Source organism: Schistocerca cancellata, chromosome 1 (assembly GCF_023864275.1).
Source record: "Schistocerca cancellata isolate TAMUIC-IGC-003103 chromosome 1, iqSchCanc2.1, whole genome shotgun sequence".
NCBI classification, from domain to species: domain Eukaryota; kingdom Metazoa; phylum Arthropoda; class Insecta; order Orthoptera; family Acrididae; genus Schistocerca; species Schistocerca cancellata.
Genome location: NC_064626.1, coordinates 423,925,580 through 423,944,202, shown reverse-complemented (window position 1 = coordinate 423,944,202; position 18,623 = coordinate 423,925,580).

Sequence of the window (18,623 nt, the reverse complement as noted above, 5' to 3'; positions counted from 1 at the left end):
CTGGGATCAGTTAGAATGTCGGCTTTGCTCCAGACCCCTGGGTCCAACTCAGCTACCTTCTCTGGTATTGGCTATCTAGCCTTTCATCCACAGACATTCAGACTCTCATCAGAAGTGTCCTCAGCGGAGTACAAGCAGTCTTAGACACAACCCATATTAATGTCTACTAATAGAAGTCTGTATATACTTGATCATACGGAGCATACAAAGAATGGTGCCACGAACGGCCACAGGTTTGTTTGGCTCTTTGGAGATCTAACGAAAATAAACAGGGTGAGTCACTAAGTATTGCCACCAAGAATAACTCCGAAAGTATGATAGTAGCTGAAAAGTTTGTGGGACAAAAGTTGCATGGGACAACGCGGCCATAATATGACGTTGGTTTTTTGTTGCTAGGTGTGGTCGCGTCAGAAATACGAAGGTCAATTTTGTTTCTTTAAATGGGATGATATAGTTTGGTACTTATTTTCTGATACGAGCTCTCGAGACGATTCCAATGATGTGTAACAGTAAGGTCTTTGAAGGTCAACGAAGGTCAAAAAGGTGGCATGAACGTCCATTTACAGAAGGTGTTCAAAATGATGACCATTGGTATCAATGCAGAACTGCAATCTTCTTATCATGGATTGAGTGGTATTGCACATGCTCTGACAATTCTGTCTCGTATATCGTGCAGATAATAAATGCTCATCGAATACAGCGTAACCATTTAACGTGACGTGCCAGTAGCATGTAAACACCATTCGACTGTTTCGCAATACAACAGTAACAAGAACGGTAAGACTACTATTGTCGAATCAAGCGAATGTGAATGATGTATTCCTCCGCAGAACAAGTCTATATGCTTCTCATTTACGGAGAACGCCAACGAAATTCAGTGAGAGAGACTCATACGCTGAAAGTTGTCTTCAACGTACTCACCCTACACGTCGTACATTGAAGTATGTGTATGACAAATTGAGAACAACTGGATCTTTAACGCATCGGAAACATACCCGGCAATGTGTTAGCTTGCGTCAAATCGCAAGGAACTCTGGCATGAGCCAGGGTAGTGGTGTTAGTGTTCTGCATCGCCATAAATATCATTCTTACCATAGCAGTCTCCACCAAGAATTAACTGGTACGGATTGTATGCGTCGCATTGAATTCTGCCGATGGGCACAACTTCAGATTCAGAGGGCTGACACATTTATTAATTTGATTTTATTTACTGACGAGGCTACATTCACGAACCATGGAAATGTATGGTGTGGGATGCTGAAGGATAGAATAATTGGCCACTATTTCATCGAAGGAAATCTTAATGGTAGGAAGTACACCACATTCCTGCAGGAAACATTAGGTCTGTTGTTGAAAGAAATACGTTCAGGAACAAGGAACAGGATTTGGTATCAGTACGATGGGTGTCCAGCACATTTTTCGCCGATGGCTAGAAATGAGTTGCAGAGGTAATCCCCAAATCGTTGGATTGGAAGGGGAGGAGATATGTTGTAGCCTGCTCGTTCGCCAGACTTGACGCCTCTGGATTTTTTCTTTTGGGATTCGTAAAAGATGTTGTTTATAAAGACGTTCAAGCTGCACCTGAAGATATTTGAGAGAGAATTGTCAGAGCATGTGCTTCGATAAGTGCCGATGTGATACGGAATACCACTCAGTCCATGATAAGATTATTTCCTTACTGTTACACATCATTGGATTCGTCTCGATAGCCGCTATCAGATAATAAGTACCAAACTATAGTATCCCATCGAAGAAAAGCAAAGTTGACCTTCATGTCTCTGGAGCGACCACACCTCGCAACAAAAAACCAACGTCATATTATGGCCCCCGTTGTCCCATGCCACTTCTGTCCCACAAACTTTTCAGCTCCTATCATACTTACAGAGTTATTCTTGGTGGCAATACTAAGTGACTCACGCTGTATATAAACCTGAACTGGCGTACATAAGAGGATGAATATTGGATAAGCTGGTCGCTGCGACTGTTTATCTGTATACAAATGTATAAAACAACATATAAATTTGGCAATGACAAGTAATGGAAAACAGCAGCGATTAGGCTTGTGTCTACCTACACTCAATTCATACAAGCGATCCGTTTTAAAGCCGGAAAAAGCAGAGTCGCCAACATTTAATCAAGGTATTTCAAATTTTCCTTCTCACAGACATGCAAACGTTCATAAATAGAAAGAGGAGGCTAAGGCCATCTCGAAACATAGAAAATGCCCGGTAAAAACGTGAAAAGCGGGAACGTAGTGGGCATCAAATTAATCACTTATAAAGATATTCTGCAAAAGAAACGCGTTTGAAATCATGATGTAGAAAGAACTGTTAGAAACTGTCACATTTTACCTGCAATGTAGACAGCCTTCGGGGAGGGGGGGGGGGGGGGGGGTGTTGCTGTTCCCAGTATGAAACTAACCGAAATCTGCGGACTGGCGCCGGCCGTTGTGGCCGAAAGGTTCTAGGCGCTTCAGTCCGGAACCGCGCTGCTGCTACGGTCGCAGATTCGAATCCTGCCTCGGGAATGGATGTGTGTGATGTCCTTAAGTTAGTTAGGTTTAAGTAGTTCTAAGTTCTAGGGGACTGATGGCCTTAGATGTTAAGTCCCATAGTGCTTAGAGCCATTTGAACCATTTGCAGACTGGCCTAAGCGGAAAGCTGCGCATGGGCATTGTCTCAAACAAGTGTAACTAGGTACCCAGACGGAAATGTTGAGGATTGACTGAACATTTTTGAAAACAAACTTTAATACTCAGAGACAGTACATTCTCTTTTTGAGTCACGTCTAGCTTATATTTGCAATGAGTATCGAAACGTTTTCTGACAGTATCAACAGTCCCTGCAGGATACTAGTACCAAACGCGATTCTCTCAAATCAATAAATATTTCCAAAGAAAAAAAAATAGCTTTTGCAAACGTGGTAAGAGTGGAGGAACGTTATTTGTTAAAGTAATCAAAATTGGCTAAGACGTTTCTGTGATGCAAATCATTACTGGAATTACCAGTATGTTCTCTGAATCGTATTTCAAAGCTTCTACTTGTCTTGGACAATGTATTTTGTATATTTGTATTTCGTTTAGTTGGCGAAACTGGTCGTGTGTCTGAATAGAGATTTTTAATAGTCGCAGTGGTCTTTGTTATTCAACATGGATATTTCGAATGTGGACGCCCTACTTAGAAAGCGTAATGTTCAGTACGTGAATCTTCACTTTGCAGTAGACGTTAGGATGTACTTCATTATTCTGAGCTCGGTAACTGACAGAAACAGCAGACAAGTTTTATCGTCTGTGAAGCATGAACCACCGGCCGCGGTGGTCTAGTGGTTTTAGGCGCGCAGTCCGGAACCGCGGGACTGCTACGGTCGCAGGTTCGAATCCTGCCTCGGGCATGGATGTGTGTGATGTCCTTAGGTTAGTTAGGTTTAAGTAGTTCTAAGTCTAGGGGACTGATGACCTCAGATGTTAAGTCCCATAGTGCTCAGAGGCATTTGAACCAAGCTTGAACCGTAAATGTGGAGCAACAAAACGTTGCCACCGCGACCTCGATGACCGCTAGACAGGCTGTGTGACCCAACCTGTCCACGAAATTTAGTCGACTAGAGGGCGAACTGCGTACCGCAGAGTGAATGCCAGGGCAGTAAAGCGAGCAAGTGGCGGGCGCAAACTGCTTCGTCTGCGGAAAAATCCGAAAGTCTGAACGCGCGCAATCCGTCAAGAATAGTTTTGGCATTCAGCGTGAAGCTGGTCGCTTGCCAATCACTGGCTGCACCGAACGGCAGCCGACGCCCTGCATCTGGCTCTCGCAACTGTGAAATTACTTTCCTGCTCCATCCGCCCCGGTTCTCATTCTCCATTCCCAAACTCCAGCTCTGTTTGCTGCCGCTGGTACAGCCGTACTTCTTAGTCCATTGTTTCCTTGTTTTTACTCACTGTCCAGCATAGTTTCTTGCACTTTCGCATACGTTACACGTATTTCTTTCGTATAGGCTTCACAATTTTATGACATTTTGCGTCTTATTTTGCCATATTATTTGGTTATAAATGTTCTGTGACCCGGCTCTTCTCGACTTTGCCATCGTCACAAAAATTTGCGGCATACTTCACACAATTTACGTTAAAAACAGGTATGAAATATTCGTAATACGGAGCAGCTGCGATAGAGTGACGAGGACACCGCAGTGTGGCCCTTTGCTGACGTGGCATGGCCCAACCCCTTAGACTTCATTGCGGTTTCAAAGTTACCTGTATGTGAACAAAAAGGGCTAACAGTAAAAATAACAAAAAATCATAAAACATAGATAAAAAGGAAAAATCTACAACAATCTGACACATACTGAAAGTAATTCTGTGAAAAACGTAAGTAATAAACTAGTAACACAAAATGCAGTTGCAGTGAAATCAGAAAAAGGAAGACGTATAGTCGTTATAAAACATAATGACTGTGTAGACAAAGCAATATTTTTTTCGGAGTGATATCACACAAATATAGGGCAATCCAACCAAGCCCACGTTTTCCAACTTTACCTGTGCAATCTAACGTACATAAAAACCTGATTCCAATTCGTCCAGTAGTAAATTGTACTAATACTCTCCTAAGTAATAAACTTAATAAATTAACAACAATAACAACAACAACTGCACACACACACACACACACACACACACACACACACACACACACACACACACACACACAAACAAACATTGATATATATATATATATGTATGTATGTATGTCAATGATAAATAGAATCATAAATTCACCTCTAGAAAAGAATGCTGTACAAAGTGAAATAACACTACAGTACATATAACACAAAGAAAAGATTTTAACCTTGACATAGTGCTCAAATTATATGAACAACATATACCGATAAGCCAAAACATTATGACTACAGCTCACGGCGAGGTTGAATGCCTCCTGGTGGTGTTCGGGGCACGTGACTGAATAAGGAAAGAATGTAAGTGGAAGAGAGACGAATGGGCAGCCATTATAGTAAACATGTTGTTGTTGTTGTTGTTGTTGTCTTCAGTCCAGCGACTGGTTTGATGCAGCTCTCCATGCTATTCTATCCTGTACAAGGTTCTTCATATCCCAGTACCTACTGCAACCTACATCCTTCTGAATCTGTTTAGTGTATTCATCTCTTGATCTCCCTTTACGATTTTTACCCTCCACGCTGCCTTCCAATACTAAATTGGTGATCCCTTGATGCCTCAGAATATGCCCTACCAACCGATCCCTTTTTATAGCAAAGATATGAGCCACAAATGCAAAAATCCAATGATATAAGCGGTTTTGACAGATGACACATTGTTGTGGCGCTGCGGCTGGAAATGAGAATCTCTGAAATGTGAGGCTGGTCGCCTGTTGACGTTCTACTGTCGTAAACACTTGTAGAAAGTGGTTGAAGTGGTGAAATAACTAGTAGGCCGTATCATAAGACTTAAAGGTCGTAGGATCCCCCACTGAGTAATCCAGGATAGGCAGTGATCTGTGGCAGACGTGGCGACAGAGTACAACACTGGTGCAGACGCAAGAGTTGCGGAGCACACCTTTCAAAGGCCGTGTCTGAAGATGGATCTCCACATCACACGAATCCTACGCGTTACTGTATTGACCCAACGACATTGTCAGTTATGGTGCAGTGGGTGGATCATCAGTGAGTTTTCACCGTTGATCGATACATCTGCCGGATGAATATCATTTTTGGTACACCAGACCGGTTATTGGGTTCCTAAACGCCGCCATCCAGGCGCACCGCGCCACAGATGCAGCCCTGTAAGGGCAGAACTACACTCCTGGAAATGGAAAAAAGAACACATTGACACCGGTGTGTCAGACCCACCATACTTGCTCCGGACACTGCGAGAGGGCTGTACAAGCAATGATCACACGCACGGCACAGCGGACACACCAGGAACCGCGGTGTTGACCGTCGAATGGCGCTAGCTGCGCAGCATTTGTGCACCGCCGCCGTCAGTGTCAGCCAGTTTGCCGTGGCATACGGAGCTCCATCGCAGTCTTTAACACTGGTAGCATGCCGCGACAGCGTGGACGTGAACCGTATGTGCAGTTGACGGACTTTGAGCGAGGGCGTATAGTGGGCATGCGGGAGGCCGGGTGGACGTACCGCCGAATTGCTCAACACGTGGGGCGTGAGGTCTCCACAGTACATCGATGTTGTCGCCAGTGGTCGGCGGAAGGTGCACGTGCCCGTCGACCTGGGACCGGACCGCAGCGACGCACGGATGCACGCCAAGACCGTAGGATCCTACGCAGTGCCGTAGGGGACCGCACCGCCACTTCCCAGCAAATTAGGGACACTGTTGCTCCTGGGGTATCGGCGAGGACCATTCGCAACCGTCTCCATGAAGCTGGGCTACGGTCCCGCACACCGTTAGGCCGTCTTCCGCTCACGCCCCAACATCGTGCAGCCCGCCTCCAGTGGTGTCGCGACAGGCGTGAATGGAGGGACGAATGGAGACGTGTCGTCTTCAGCGATGAGAGTCGCTTCTGCCTTGGTGCCAATGATGGTCGTATGCGTGTTTGGCGCCGTGCAGGTGAGCGCCACAATCAGGACTGCACACGACCGAGGCACACAGGGCCAACACCCGGCATCATGGTGTGGGGAGCGATCTCCTACACTGGCCGTACACCACTGGTGATCGTCGAGGGGACACTGAATAGTGCACGGTACATCCAAACCGTCATCGAACCCATCGTTCTACCATTCCTAGACCGGCAAGGGAACTTGCTGTTCCAACAGGACAATGCACGCCCGCATGTATCCCGTGCCACCCAACGTGCTCTAGAAGGTGTAAGTCAACTACCCTGGCCAGCAAGATCTCCGGATCTGTCCCCCATTGAGCATGTTTGGGACTGGATGAAGCGTCGTCTCACGCGGTCTGCACGTCCAGTACGAACGCTGGTCCAACTGAGGCGCCAGGTGGAAATAGCATGGCAAGCCGTTCCACAGGACTACATCCAGCATCTCTACGATCGTCTCCATGGGAGAAAAGCAGCCTGCATTGCTGCGAAAGGTGGATATACACTGTACTAGTGCCGACATTGTGCATGCTCTGTTGCCTGTGTCTATGTGCCTGTGGTTCTGTCAGTGTAATCATGTGATGTATCTGACCCCAGGAATGTGTCAATAAAGTTTCCCCTTCCTGGGACAATGAATTCACGGTGTTCTTATTTCAATTTCCAGGAGTGTATGTTATAGGGCACACCGAGTTGGGCTTCCATGGGATCTGGATTAGTAATCGAAGGCAACATGACAGCAGTGAACTTCTTAAACATTATTACGCACCAGCTGCATCGCTTCATGCTCAAAGTTTCCTCCAAGGGTGATGTCATCTTTCGGAAGGATAACTGTCCGTGTTGCATGGCCAGAATCGTGCTACAGTGGTTTGAGGGGCATTGCACTGAACTCCCATTGATGCCGTGGCCAGTAAACGTGCCTGATTTGTACCCATTGGAACATACATCGGGCGTCGGCCGCGTGACTGTAAACCATCATCGCGTAATTTTCGGGAATTGATTGATCTGTGCTTAGACATCTGGTGCCACATACTTCTGGAATCCTGCCAAGGAATTGTAGAATCCATGCCAAGCAGAATCTCTGTTGTACTGTGTAAGAAAAGTGGAACAACACGCTAGTACACAGATGGCCATAATGTTTTGGCTCATCAGTGTACAAAGCCTACAACAGATAACATACACAGAAATATAACACTGAATAAAGTGGATAAAACTGAAATCATACAAACTACGTACCAGCAACATACGTAGGTCACATATCGAACAAACTGAAAATAAAACTAGTATTTTGCACAAACAATAACTGGAAAACGATAATAAGTTCAGGGAAAAACGAGACCCCTATTTTTTTCTAATCCAGGCATTTTGACAAACCTCCGCAGCGACGACTGCACTGAAGTCCATATCAAACAAACAGCAACAATCTTCGGAATCCGACTCAAAGAACATACAAGAAACTATGAACGTAACAAATAAAGTTTCTACTTACACATGAAAAGGCAAAATGATAAGCCAGAACAAATCGAAAATGTTTTGCAAACCCTACATAAAGTATCTAAAGGCCACGCTACGAGCATCACACTTGTTAGAAGAACTAGGTTATATTAGATTAGTTTTTCGTTCCATAGATCCGTGCTGAGGAGATCCTCGTGGATGTGGAACATGTCAATTTTTTTAAGCTGAAATAACAGTACTAATTGTATGAATATATACATCATTTGTTTCTATTAAAAAATTCGTCAATGGAGTAGATGAATTGGCCACTAGTCAGTCTTTCAGGCTCCTCTTAAACTGATCTTTATTTGTAACTAAATTTTTTATGTTTGCTGGCAGATTATTGAAGACGAGTGTTCCTGAGTAGTCGACCCCTTTTTGAACTAAAGTAAGTGCTTTTAAGTCATTGTGCAGATCATTTTTGTTCCTGGTATTGTATGTATGAACTGAGCTGTTTGTTAGAAAAACAGATATATTATTTAGGACAAATTTCATTAAGGAGTAAATATACTGAGGGGCAGTAGTTAGTATACCCAGTTCTTTGAAGAGGTTTCTACAGGGCGTCCGTGAATTTACAACACAAATAATACATATTACACGCTTTTGGACTCTGAAAACTTTTGTTCGACTTAAGGAGTTACCCCAAAATACTATACAATATCACATTATGGAATGCAAGTAGGCAAAGTATGCAAGCTTTTTCATTTTCATGCCGCCTATGTCTGCTAACACTCGAATTGCAAATACAGATTTGTTAAGGCGTTTCTGCAGTTCTGTGGTGTGCTCCTCCCAACTGAACTTATTATCAAGTTGTAATCCCAGGAATTTCAGGAATTTAAAACTGTCAACCTCTTCTATCTGCTCTTCTTCATACTTCATGCATATGCTGGGTGGAAACCTCTTACAGGTTCTGAATTGCATATACTGTAGTGAGTCTTTTCGAAGTTTAATGTCAGTGAGATGATACACATGAACGACATTCTTAACGAATAAAGATATCTGAAACAGAAAACCTACTTCGAAAACTTTATTGAAGTAATAGAAAAAGAAAAAGGATAAATGACACGACACGACACTTAAAAAAAGCTATAGATACCCTGAAGCTTGGCATAACTACAGATTTACAGTCTCTGAAACTCAATCACCATCCCTGAACTTCCGAGATATAATTTACTATCTAAATATAAAGCATCACTGGAGGGGAAAATGTCAAACAACTTTCAAAAATTACTACATAAAACCAGGTCCAGTAAAAAAGAAACAACGTCATTCATAATAACGACATATTACTGGGCAGATTCATTGTAGTTGTCATTCCACGTAGATGTCAGTATAATATAACTTAATATTACACACAAAATACATAGACGTAACTGCACTATTACTGTTGTTGCATCTTAAACAGGAACCGTTGAAAATGGCGATTCCGCCGAAACGACCTCGTTGTGCATGAATATACTCAGCAGGGGTCAAATAAAACAGTTTGCAGCTTAACCTTGCACCACCTGAGAGAAAACGTCATATTTTGCACCTTATGTACGCTGCGGGTCCCATAGAGAAAAAAATAAAATGGAACTTTTAAAATAATTACGAGTCTCTTAATAGCTATAATTATGATGATAGTTCACAAACAAGAATTTTCCAGAAGGAAGGAAGAAAGAACTTTGTCAAATCAGTAACACGGGCCTGTTCTCCAAGCATAGTAGTTATTTATTGTTTCAGTATAATACACAAACATTGATAAAATCTGTCAGACAGTGGCATATGTGATTATTTGCTTGATTGTTTTTCTACTTTAAATGATCGGAAATGCTAAATAAACGCATAGTATCTTCATACTTCTGTTCCACTATCTGTTTATCAGCTAGCGGTAAGTCGTCGCATGTAGCTGTCACGTTTAAAAATGATCACTCCGCATAGCCATATAGGTGCTCGGTTTACCTCGAGTACAGCATGCGATCGCTTCTTTAGAAATACTGGATGCGACTGAGGAAAGCTAAAATGATTTTACATTTCTTTGTCGCATCTTTTGTGTTTCCCGAAAAATTTTATTTCGGTTGTATATATGACTAAATTCTGAGACTGAACATCGCTTTCTGTTGTCTATCGATTGTTCCGCCCTTAAGCTCCGCCCGCTATTGATCGTTTTGATTCGAAATATGAGCGAATGCGTACTGACAACTCCAGTATGCCCCTCGCCAATATTGTAGCTCCGTTACCGTTTTCCCTGTAAAGACCCCTTTCAGTATTCTCTCTGCTGTAAAACTGATATTACTGATAGTTTCGAGCAAACCAATAGACCCATATAAAGGCTGTCTGTTGTAACTGTTACGAATTAGACTAACATATGAATTATCCACTTCTGTGTTTTGAACTAATGAAAGTTGTATGCATTTTCTTAACATTTTTTTTATTACAGAGCTTTCCGTAACTTGTGTAGAAGACTTCACCAAAACGACGGGGGTGAGGCGTTGGGTTAGCAGGAATTGTTACACATGTGCGTTGTACAGCGGCAAAGCTCTAAGCCAGTTGCATTCTGTGGGTAACAGAGAGGGCGGGGGAGAAGAACCCTACGTCATTTCCCGCGCTTTCCTGTGAGCGAAAGTGTAAGTACGGTACAGCTGTGCCGAATGACAGTATTTAACGGGTTAACAGTTTCTGTAGGAATTTCATTTGTCACCAAGCTACAGGATGTGAAGGGATGCTCAGCTGAGGAGTTGTTCATCCGTTGTCGCCGACAATTACTGTTGGGATATATCAGACATACAAACTAGAACGATCACCTGTGTAAGTGCTCTCTCCATGGACCATCTGTAGTATAAAAAAAAACGTTCATTTGACCGATATCCACAGTCTCTTTGCTTTAAATAGCTAAATGTCAGAACCGTTTGGACCCTCCTCTGTCCAGTGCTAACTGCCGTCCAATTACCTACAGCTCGTTCAGTTCATTATCATAACGAGCTCTTGGAAAAGGTGAATTTAATAACGTCAAAGAAAGAGCAGACGTGTAAGTATTTACCGAGGTTTCCGGATACAGAAAAATATGGTCGGAGGTACACTAAGCTGTAAGATGCTGGAAACTGTGGAGTAACAATTTTTCTCTCATTTGCTTTTCTAGCAAATCTCGAACTGTGTATATGGAAAGGCTTCTTAAATGCATTGAAGTACTTGCAGTTTGCCGTATGAAAAAAGTGGCCATCAATGTTGTTATTGTTTTATCCGCTATCAGTTTCTCCGCTGTAGTCAGTAGTAGGTGTGAACTATCACGATATAAAACACGTATTACGTAGAGTTAATGACTGAAAAAGGCACCATAAATTCTTGTTCAAGTAAGATACCGAACCACTGATGCACGATACTCACATGTAGCCAGAGACAGATCCAAGACATAATTTTTACATTACGTATTGGTATACGCATTAGCGATATACATGTAGTCTTCAGTCGTAGGTGTGCTCCGTGATTGGAGAATATATTTTTCAGTAATTAGGTACACTTTCATGTACTGGGTTGGTAGAACAGGAAGTCTATCTGTTAGCAAAATGTCCTGATAAAGATACCAAACATGAGATTTCATTTTCTGGGCTAAACTTAGCCCAGACTTTCAGCTCAGTGACAGCTGACGCAATCAATGCTTTATAACATTAGGAACATAACCAGATTTATTGTGATCTTCAAAGGAACATGTAAATAAAGCACACCGATCAAACAACGTAATGGGTAGAAAAGAGAGTTTAGATAATTGAACCTGAATAAAAGAATAAATCCAGCAGACACTGCTTAAAAATTCAGTAATAGAAAATATTAGATAATAAGAAAGTATTAGAAAAAAAACGAGAATAAGATAGAGATTAGTAAATGTTGATACAACAGCAGTAGAACATAGAGCCATTTGAAACATCCTTGTTTCACCAAGGCCATAAGTACTATGGGACTTAACATCTGAGGTCATCAGTCCCCTAGACTTAGAACTACTTAAACCTAACTAACCTAAGGACATCACACACATCCATGCTCGAGGCAGGATTCGAACCTGCGACCGTAGCAGCCGCGTGGACAAGGATCGTGAGACTCGGTGACAGTTGTACATTCACGTCACAGTCGTTGAATTATTTACAGCAAATAAGTGAGTAATTACACGATTGAAATGAATGCTCACTGAACTGGTAGCCTTCCGTAGGTTTCTGAATCTTTAATATTCCGCTGAACATCCACCAACCCGGCGCCTAAGCTGCTGACTGATGAGCATAGATGTTAAGTCCCATAGTGCTCAGAGCCATTTGAACCTCAGCTGCTGGTGGGTGTGGCGTGCTGGATAGCTGTACCGCCCGCGGATGTGCGTATTGCCTCTTGCAAGTCCAACTAAAAAATGAGAGCGGCTGTCCTCCCTGGGTCCTACGGAAATACTCTCAAGCACATAAAAACGAACGACTATCAGCGTACCATCACTTTTCATGAATAAAATAACTGGGTCTCTTTGCAGCAGCCTCTGGGATGTTAGGTCCTCATGCTCACGTGAATTTTTCTGCCAATTTCACTTTGTATTTAAAAACCTGCTTTCATGTGAAAATTCATGTTTTAATGGAAATTACCATCTTCGTGAGAATTTGTTATTTAATAAATCCATTACTTTTCGACCACAAAAAACCTTGGGCAAACAGTAGGGCTTCACTTCGTAACCTCCCCACAAAAATCGTAATAAAAAATGAAAATGAACCATGAACCAGGTGTAACCTCCCCTCGGAAATAAGAATTAAATGAATTTTAAATATTGTAACCTCGGAACAAAATTGGCTCCCATTTATAATCTCTGTGCAGAAATGCATTCACATTTAATGTTTCCACAAAATTCTTTTCTCATTTAATGTTAAGTTAGAAACAGAAAAATTCCTAAACCCAAATATAATAAAAAAGGAAAATTCAGTAACCTGGTAAATTTTATGACGACACCAGCGCTGCGCCACGGCCCTGTATTCTGAATAAAAAAAGCAAAAATTCTTACCTCAATAAAAACTGCGAATATATATCTTACCTAAAAAAAGTTCGGCACAGCTCCGTGCAATGCTGGCCTATGCTTTGTGACTCGTGAAAGGAATTAATTATTCATTGGATAAAATCTTTAAATTGAAATGAATGTTTTTTTTAAAAATTACTTTATATTATAAAAATTATTGTTGGGGCATTTTTTGAAAGAAATTGGAGACAGTTAACATACATTACTAGATATGCGCAAGGCTGCTTCTTTACCTTCTACAATAATACCCATCCTCCAGAGTCCCAACCATAGCAGACTGCTGACTCACGCAGACTACTGCCGACTAGCGACAAGCAACAACTAACTACATACTGCTCTCTGGTCAGAGACTCTCCTTAGTCTTGCCTGTTGCAGGCAGCGCATACATCGCATACCTCTTACATAACCCTCCAATGGAGGGGCAAAAATTTGGCAGCGATGGTGAGTTAATTGGACTTGCCATGAGCAACAAATTTTTCTTAATTAACTAAGTTCACAATCACAGAATATATACATATATATATAAGTGCAGAACATGAAATAAAGTATAGTGCACATGCACTGAGTACAGAACATACCAATCAATGACAAAATGTATACACAATGAGTACAAAACATATTAACAAATGGCAAAAGTGCACACGCACTGTAGTACAGAACATATCAGGAAATCACAAAATGTATAGGCAATGAGTACAAATCATATTAGCAAATAACATAAAGTGCACACGCACTGTAGTTCAGAATATATCAGCAAATCACAAAATGTACACGCAATGAATACAAATCATATTAACAAATGACATAAGTGCACACACACTGTAGTTTTTTTTACTATTTTACGAGAACTAGGATAGGAAAGGGAAGGATTGTATCATGGTTGTAGCACATTAGGTTACACGCAGCTGCACTGAAAGTCCATATCTTTCTACAGATGCACAACACCAAGTGAGACAATCTGAAGTTCTTCTCCTTGAAGTATTAATCAGTGTAGACAAGACACTGAAATGTCGTAGTAATATTCCATGTTATCATTTTGGTAGTACATTAGGTACACCAAACAGTGGGACCATAATAACATCTCCATCGCTCAAGGTGGTGGACAGCATGTCGTGTCAACACCACGTTCTTGTAAGGTACACCAACGTAGAATTAGTGCAAAAACCAAATATAGTGCTCCATGAGCATGAGGATAGACAGGACAAACGGATATTGCAGTAATTTTTGGTAATTAGGTCAGAAGGTGAAGGACATTAAGTCTTATGCCAGTCATCATTGATAATTACTAGTCTATCAACTGAGTTGATTGATTAGTGGCACTCATCGCCCAGTTACTGAACATTTCTGTACCATGTATGAAGTATTACAGAATAATGTTCATAAGCTATCTGTTTACAGAGAACATTGGCACTCATTGACCAGTTACAAACCATCAGAAGTCATCAATCAAAACAGGAGCTAATGAGTGTAGCATCAAGCTACTAGTATTCATATATACAGCATAAAAGTGACATAATACAAATTTAAAATATAAGAAACAGTGGCATTCGTTGGCCAGCAAGTATTGAGTATTACAAAACATTTTTCCTCATTCAAGTGACATATGACATATTTAAAAAATGTAACACTCTGTAACTATTACTCAAAGTCTGTGATTAGAAAACATCATTCAGTATTACTCATAACTCTTTTAAACTAGTAGCAATATTTGGGACTGGTAATACATTTTTTTTGTGCTAGCAGTGCATTGCGTTGGGATCGATAATTAATTGCTGGGGCATAACAATATTTGCATTTGACTTATTGCTGCAAATGAAGATGGGTAACGTCATTCGTCATGAGTCAGCTGTAGCAAGGTTATGAAACAAATAGAGTATATGTGATCCCATTCATGAATGACACACACAAATGGGTAAAAAAAATGCAAGGTTAATGATCAACTGCTTATAGCATATTAATTTCATGAATAATTTCTCCTGCAAAAAATACAAAATGGATTATTAAGCTGGAAGAAGAAACGCATATTATGCTGAAAAGTAGTGAACTTCGAATTAACAGGTAATGAAATGTGTGTTAAATATATATGTTCTCTAGCTGTCCTTTCCAAAACCTTCAGTCATCATACCATGCGACATAAGACATACTATCAAAACGAACTGCAACAAATACCTAAATAACTACATAGCATTTCTTAACTAACAGTAAATATATAAACTTCATCATTATTTTCATCTGCAAAGAAAAACTTCATTATCCATATCACCATAACTCCATTATTATCATCACCTGTAAAGAAAAACTTCATTATCCATATTAGAATATTCTGCATCACTATTCATCATCATTCATTATCATCTGCAAAAAAGTCACTTCATTATTCATTATACAACTATTCATAGTATAGAGTTCCTTATTTCTAGCATATTTCATCATTAAAACTAAGATGTGTAGTTCTGTCTGACAGTCTGCATCAATCGCCTCGTATTCTGAAAAGAAAAAATTAGTTAAGACTGCTATTATACGATGTGTATAGTATATTCTTGTTAATGCTTGTTAATTCTGATCCATTTACTCTTCGTCACGAGGCATTGCATCTTCTTTCGTTCATTCCGAAGGTGAAATTCCATTTCTGTTTAATTTATTTCTTTTACACGTTATTTCTTTCTGAAAATGATGAACAATGATTAATGTCTTGCATTTAAATCATATACCCAATAAATAAAAGCTGGTTTCTAGTGATATAATTAAGCATACAGCATAGCATGACACAAAACGTAATATGTCAAAAAAACATAGACAGTGTTCAGGTGCAAAAATGTACATAGAGTATCATAATGTAGCAGCAAAAAAATATAAAATAGTCACAATGTTGAGGTATCATAAGGCAAAATGTCAAAGTCAATTGGTGTTTGTTATATCTTAAATATTTCAAAGTGCATACAAACAAAACAGTAAAACAGTCATACATACATGAAAAATTGAAAATGTGCACCGTCTAATGTGTAACAACAAGAAATGCCTCTCTTTGTTCAGCTTGTATGTTGTGTAGTTGATAGAGGCGAGAGTTGAAGACTTTAATGGAGAAAGAATTTGATAAAATTAATATGTCACTAGGTAGAATCGCATAATTGGTCACAAAATATGTAAGTTTATCTGGAAAAATGTGCACGGTCTGATGTGTAACGACTAGAAAATCGACCTGCTAACCTTACCTTGACGGGCACTTGCCAGAAAAAAATACGATAATCATAAGTAAGTGTTCATGTGAATATAATTGCGTAAGTGGTCATAAAAAATCAGGAAATGGCATTACAGTGTGATAAATCATAAAGTATGTTCATTCAATAAAGGGTTTGATGCTGGAGATACGGTGATTCCCTTTGGTTTTTCTGTTTCTCAAAGTTTCGACGTGTACTACATTGGGGTGAGGAATGCTGCGAATTCGATATGGACCTGCATATAGAAGCTCAAATTTACTACATCTACTTTTTCCTCTATTAGATAAATAATGTGTGCATACTAATATCTTCTGTCCAATGTGAAAGTCACGGCGTGTACAAACCTGTTTTTGCTGTCTTCTCCGGCCCTCTGCGGCACGTTTGATGTTGTTCAGCGCAATGTCAATTATTTCATGGTGTCGTAGTCGACGAGATGTAGGAAAGGTTACTAATTCTTTAATTTTGTTAGGTGGTTCAACATTTTTCAGTATAACAGACGGAGATAGCATAGTAGATTCATTTGGTATGGAATTAATCACATCCTGGAATGAGAGTATGTGTGTGTCCCAATCAATATGTTTTTTATGGCGGTATATTTTACACAGTTTACCAATTTCTTTCATTAATCGTTCACAAGGGTTCGAAGAAGCATGGTACCTGGATATATAGTTCGGAGAAATGTTTCTAGCTCGTAACATACGTCTCCATATAGCAGATCGAAACTGTGATCCATTGTCAGAAATTACTTTCAATACATGCCCTACATGAAATGGAAAATGTTTTAAAAATGCTTTCGAAACAGTTTTAGCAGTAGCTTTGCGTAACGGAGGGAAGGTAACAAATTTTGAAGTGAGTTCAACAGCGACAAAGATGTAGCAAAAACCTCTGTTAGTTCTGGGAATCGGACCAAAAATGTCTACAGCGGCCATGTGTCTCAGTTTAACAGGTACAATGGGATGTAATGTAGGAATATCTGAAGTCGTATCTGACTTAGCTTTCTGGCAGATTTTACATCACGCTAAAACTCGTCAAATACGTTTCTCCATGTTGGTAAAATAACAGTTCTGTCTCAGTATAAGAAAACATTTTCTGGCTCCGTAATGTGCGTAACTTAAATGAGTATACCAGATTAATTTGTTAACAAGCTCGTCAGGAATGCATAATAACCAATTGTTGCTGTCAGGGTGAGAGCGGTGAAACAGAATGTAATTGCATACAGTGTAATGGTTTCTAATGGTAACATTATTCCTATCTTGCCAAAGGTGTTTAATCTCTTTCTATACGTTGTATTTACTCTGCTCTCGTGCTATGTCATGTAATGACGACGAAATGAAATTTTCAAATGCAACTTGTTGAATGTACATGACGCTGAAATTTGCTTTGCAGAAGTTGGTTGCGTTGTCTTGCTGATTATTGCTGAGGGAACGAGATAGTGCGTCTGCTACAGTATTTTGTGTGCCGGGAATGTGAACAATTGTGAAATTAAATTCCTGCAAATAAAGTTTCCATCTGCTTAATCTGTCGTGTGTAAATTTAGCGGAAAGTAAAAACTGTATCGCTCTATGGTCTGTATAAACGGTCGTATGTCTTCCATAACGAAAATGCCAAAATCTCATAAATGCCCATACAACACATAATGTTTCAAGTTCTGTAACAGAATAATTGCGTTCAGCAGGTGGCAGAATGCGACTCGCAAAGGCGATGTTTTTAATTACTGTACAACCATCTTCTTCAATTTCCTGAAAAATGAAAAATGTGTACACCTAAAGCGGTGTTAGAACTGTCGGTGGCAATGGAAAAATTTCTAGTAAGATCTGGGTGCGATAAAAGTGGTGCATTCAACAAGGCATGTTTCAGGTTCATAAATTCAGAATCTGCTTGCTTATCCCAGGACCAAATAGTGTTTTTACCTGTCAATTGACATGATCTAGGGGTGTCTGAAGAAGAGTAATGAATAAATTTACGAAAAAAGTTAATTAAACCCAAAAAACTGCGTAGTTGTTTCTGCGTCGTAGGAACAGTAATGTCACGTAAAGCTTGAAGTTTTTCCGGGTCAGGCGCAATGCCCTCTGCTGAGATTACATGTCCAAGAAATTTTATAGAAGTTTTGCCAAAGTGCGATTTACTGGGATTAACTGTGAGTCCTTGTGCACGAAAAGTTTGCAACAGTTGTTCAAGAATCAGATTGTGTTCAGACCAGTTAGCTTCTGCAATAAGAATGTCGTCTACATACGTTGTGATTCTGTCTTTTAATGCAAAAGTGTGTATCGGATGTCGTCAAAAGTAATAACATTTTCGTGAAAAAGATTCTGCGTGTCAAAAGTAGTGCTTACGTTGCTGAAAGATGCA